The following is a 4,322-nucleotide window of genomic DNA, read 5'->3' as shown; positions in this document are numbered from 1 at the left end:
GCACCAGGACCCTTAGCACTTTTAAAATGCCATTCAATGCCACGGGCTAGATGTAAACTGCAGATGACCATGTTGTGGTAGTTACCATGGATACCCAAGTGATGTGTGAGCTAACACATAGGCCCAACAGATTCCAAGAAGGCCAGAATCACCAGCGGCACCACCATCGATTGTCAGGTCACCCGGATTCAGCAAATACCAGAGTCCAAAATGATGCAGGTTTATACTGTTAATTTTCAGTTTATCGTTACAGTTGGTGTTATTCCATGTCGGAAGGGACGCAGCTACAGCCAGTGGGGTAACTAGAGACAGGCAGGCAGCTATGTGCAACAAAGGTAGGCGTGTTGTTTTCATATGCAGATCTGAAATATTGTCTTATATGCAAGAGGAGGAGTGATGGGGGTTCAGGCAAAAGCCAGGCTATGGATTGCATTGCTAAATGCTCCATCAGAGTGCAATGGTCGCCTGTCCTTTTTTTAAGTGATGATGTGGGTTTAGCCTGTGCTGTATGTATGTATGGGTGGCTGACTGCCACCCACCCAGAAAGTGTATGGGAGGCTGGTTGGCTGCCAGCCTTCCTTCCATTCCTATGAGTAATGTGAGTGCTCATGAAGGGGACATGGTTGGGTCCACCCCTTTCCCGGTTATCCCCTCTAGGCCTTTTGGCTTAGATCAAGTGTAAAAAAAGAAAGGATCTTGCGACAGATCGCATCCTGAGGCACGTTTTTTTTTTTGTGTGAATACTTGCACTTGGGTGACTTGTGAGCACATACTGATACATACGTTCCCTATCTGGGGACCATAAATTAAATGGATTTTTGAGAAAGGGAGCTGATTTGGAAGCTTGCTTCTGTCGCCCTATGCATTGACCCGATGTGGCAGTATCTTCGGGTAGTGAACAGTGCACCACCCCATTCCAGTGTTAAACAAGAAAGATTCTCATTTAATCCTCCGTGGGTGAGAATTTGAGTTTGAGAATTGGAGACCAAAATGATGAGTTGCACTGACTGGTTTATGAACGTCTATTCATTTAGCGTTTTAATGACCATGTTTGCACACTGATTGGTGTAAAAAAATAAAATAAAACTAAATAATAATAATCTAGCACACCTGTGCAGGTTTGACATGACATGACAGGTAGCTGTCTTGTGGGTGGTGCTGAATCCTGTTAAATGACATGAGGGTCTCATGCCTATACACAAGGGTGTGTCATTGCTGTTGCTTGACCATGCATTGGTTTCTGTGGTCAGTGAATGATAAAAACAAAATTTACCATCCATTGATGGATGGGAAATCCGCCATGAGGCATTTGTTTTTAGAAACTGCTGCTCACAACCAATGTTGCAATGGAGTGTCTCCATCTGCTGGTGGTATTGGAAAGGCATTAGTGCTATGACAGGGTCTGAAGAAGAAGAAGAAGAAGAAGAAGAAGAAGAAGAAGACGGAAAAAAATATATATAAAAAGAAAAAGAGAGAGAGAGAGAGAGACTGACTTAGTGAGCGAGTGAGTGAGAGAGTGAGAGTGAGTGAGAGTGAATGAGTGAGTCAGTGATTGAGTGAGTGAGTGAGTGAGAACAAATGAGTTAAAGCAAGTGAGTGAGAGAGATCGAATGAATGAAAGTCTGAATGACAGAAAGAAAAAAGGATGAAGAAAGAAGCATGAAGAAAAAAAAATGTATATGGAGTTGCTGACATGAGTGCAATCTACAAAGCCGTTGAGGCTGATCCTCATGGGAGGATTATTGCACCAGGACCCTTAGCACTTTTAAAATGCCATTCAATGCCACGGGCTAGATGTAAACTGCAGATGACCATGTTGTGGTAGTTACCATGGATACCCAAGTGATGTGTGAGCTAACACATAGGCCCAACAGATTCCAAGAAGGCCAGAATCACCAGCGGCACCACCATCGATTGTCAGGTCACCCGGATTCAGCAAATACCAGAGTCCAAAATGATGCAGGTTTATACTGTTAATTTTCAGTTTATCGTTACAGTTGGTGTTATTCCATGTCGGAAGGGACGCAGCTACAGCCAGTGGGGTAACTAGAGACAGGCAGGCAGCTATGTGCAACAAAGGTAGGCGTGTTGTTTTCATATGCAGATCTGAAATATTGTCTTATATGCAAGAGGAGGAGTGATGGGGGTTCAGGCAAAAGCCAGGCTATGGATTGCATTGCTAAATGCTCCATCAGAGTGCAATGGTCGCCTGTCCTTTTTTTAAGTGATGATGTGGGTTTAGCCTGTGCTGTATGTATGTATGGGTGGCTGACTGCCACCCACCCAGAAAGTGTATGGGAGGCTGGTTGGCTGCCAGCCTTCCTTCCATTCCTATGAGTAATGTGAGTGCTCATGAAGGGGACATGGTTGGGTCCACCCCTTTCCCGGTTATCCCCTCTAGGCCTTTTGGCTTAGATCAAGTGTAAAAAAAGAAAGGATCTTGCGACAGATCGCATCCTGAGGCACGTTTTTTTTTGTGTGAATACTTGCACTTGGGTGACTTGTGAGCACATACTGATACATACGTTCCCTATCTGGGGACCATAAATTAAATGGATTTTTGAGAAAGGGAGCTGATTTGGAAGCTTGCTTCTGTCGCCCTATGCATTGACCCGATGTGGCAGTATCTTCGGGTAGTGAACAGTGCACCACCCCATTCCAGTGTTAAACAAGAAAGATTCTCATTTAATCCTCCGTGGGTGAGAATTTGAGTTTGAGAATTGGAGACCAAAATGATGAGTTGCACTGACTGGTTTATGAACGTCTATTCATTTAGCGTTTTAATGACCATGTTTGCACACTGATTGGTGTAAAAAAATAAAATAAAACTAAATAATAATAATCTAGCACACCTGTGCAGGTTTGACATGACATGACAGGTAGCTGTCTTGTGGGTGGTGCTGAATCCTGTTAAATGACATGAGGGTCTCATGCCTATACACAAGGGTGTGTCATTGCTGTTGCTTGACCATGCATTGGTTTCTGTGGTCAGTGAATGATAAAAACAAAATTTACCATCCATTGATGGATGGGAAATCCGCTGTTACGCCGAGCGCTCCGGGTCCCCGCTCCTCCCCGGAGCGCTCGCTTCTCTCTCCCCGCGGCAGCGCTCCGGTCACGTCCTCTGACCCGGGGCGCTGCGATTCCGCTGCCAGCCGGGATGCGATTCGCGATGCGGGTAGCGCCCGCTCGCGATGCGCACCCCGGCTCCCCTACCTGACTCGCTCTCCGTCTGTTCTGTCCCGGCGCGCGCGGCCCCGCTCCCTAGGGCGCGCGCGCGCCGGGTCTCTGCGATTTAAAGGGCCACTGCGCCGCTGATTGGCGCAGTGGTTCCAATTAGTGTGTTCACCTGTGCACTTCCCTATATCACCTCACTTCCCCTGCACTCCCTTGCCGGATCTTGTTGCCTTAGTGCCAGTGAAAGCGTTCCTTGTGTGTTCCTTGCCTGTGTTTCCAGACCTTCTGCCGTTGCCCCTGACTACGATCCTTGCTGCCTGCCCCGACCTTCTGCTACGTCCGACCTTGCTTTTGCCTACTCCCTTGTACCGCGCCTATCTTCAGCAGCCAGAGAGGTGAGCCGTTGCTAGTGGATACGACCTGGTCACTACCGCCGCAGCAAGACCATCCCGCTTTGCGGCGGGCTCTGGTGAAAACCAGTAGTGGCTTAGAACCGGTCCACTAGCACGGTCCACGCCAATCCCTCTCTGGCACAGAGGATCCACTACCTGCCAGCCGGCATCGTGACAGTAGATCCGGCCATGGATCCCGCTGAAGTTCCTCTGCCAGTTGTCGCTGACCTCACCACGGTGGTCGCCCAGCAGTCACAACAGATAGCGCAACAAGGCCAACAGCTGTCTCAACTGACCGTTATGCTACAACAGTTACTACCACAGCTTCAGCAGTCATCTCCTCCGCCAGCTCCTGCACCTCCTCCGCAGCGAGTGGCCGCTCCTGGGATACGCTTATCCTTGCCGGATAAATTTGATGGGGACTCTAAGTTTTGCCGTGGCTTTCTTTCCCAATGTTCCCTGCATCTGGAGATGATGTCGGACCTGTTTCCCACTGAAAGGTCTAAGGTGGCTTTCGTAGTCAGCCTTCTGTCCGGAAAAGCCCTGTCATGGGCCACACCGCTCTGGGACCGCAATGACCCCGTCACTGCCTCTGTACACTCCTTCTTCTCGGAAATCCGAAGTGTCTTTGAGGAACCTGCCCGAGCCTCTTCTGCTGAGACTGCCCTGTTGAACCTGGTCCAGGGTAATTCTTCCGTTGGCGAGTATGCCGTACAATTCCGTACTCTTGCTTCAGAATTGTCCTGGAATAAT

The 4,322-nt window shown here is 48.4% G+C and overlaps 2 pseudogenes; both read left to right on the top strand.

The window, feature by feature from the left end:
• The first annotated feature begins 646 nt into the window (after positions 1–646).
• On the top strand, positions 647–912 carry LOC130332914 (U2 spliceosomal RNA; annotated as a pseudogene).
• A 1,478-nt stretch (positions 913–2,390) lies between these two features.
• Positions 2,391–2,654, top strand: LOC130332896 (U2 spliceosomal RNA; annotated as a pseudogene).
• The last annotated feature ends 1,668 nt before the right edge of the window (positions 2,655–4,322 follow it).

Source organism: Hyla sarda, unplaced genomic scaffold (assembly GCF_029499605.1).
Source record: "Hyla sarda isolate aHylSar1 unplaced genomic scaffold, aHylSar1.hap1 scaffold_391, whole genome shotgun sequence".
Taxonomy (NCBI): Eukaryota; Metazoa; Chordata; class Amphibia; order Anura; family Hylidae; genus Hyla; species Hyla sarda.
The sequence above is the reverse complement of the archived record's forward strand: the minus strand, read 5'-3'. Positions and strand labels throughout refer to the sequence as shown.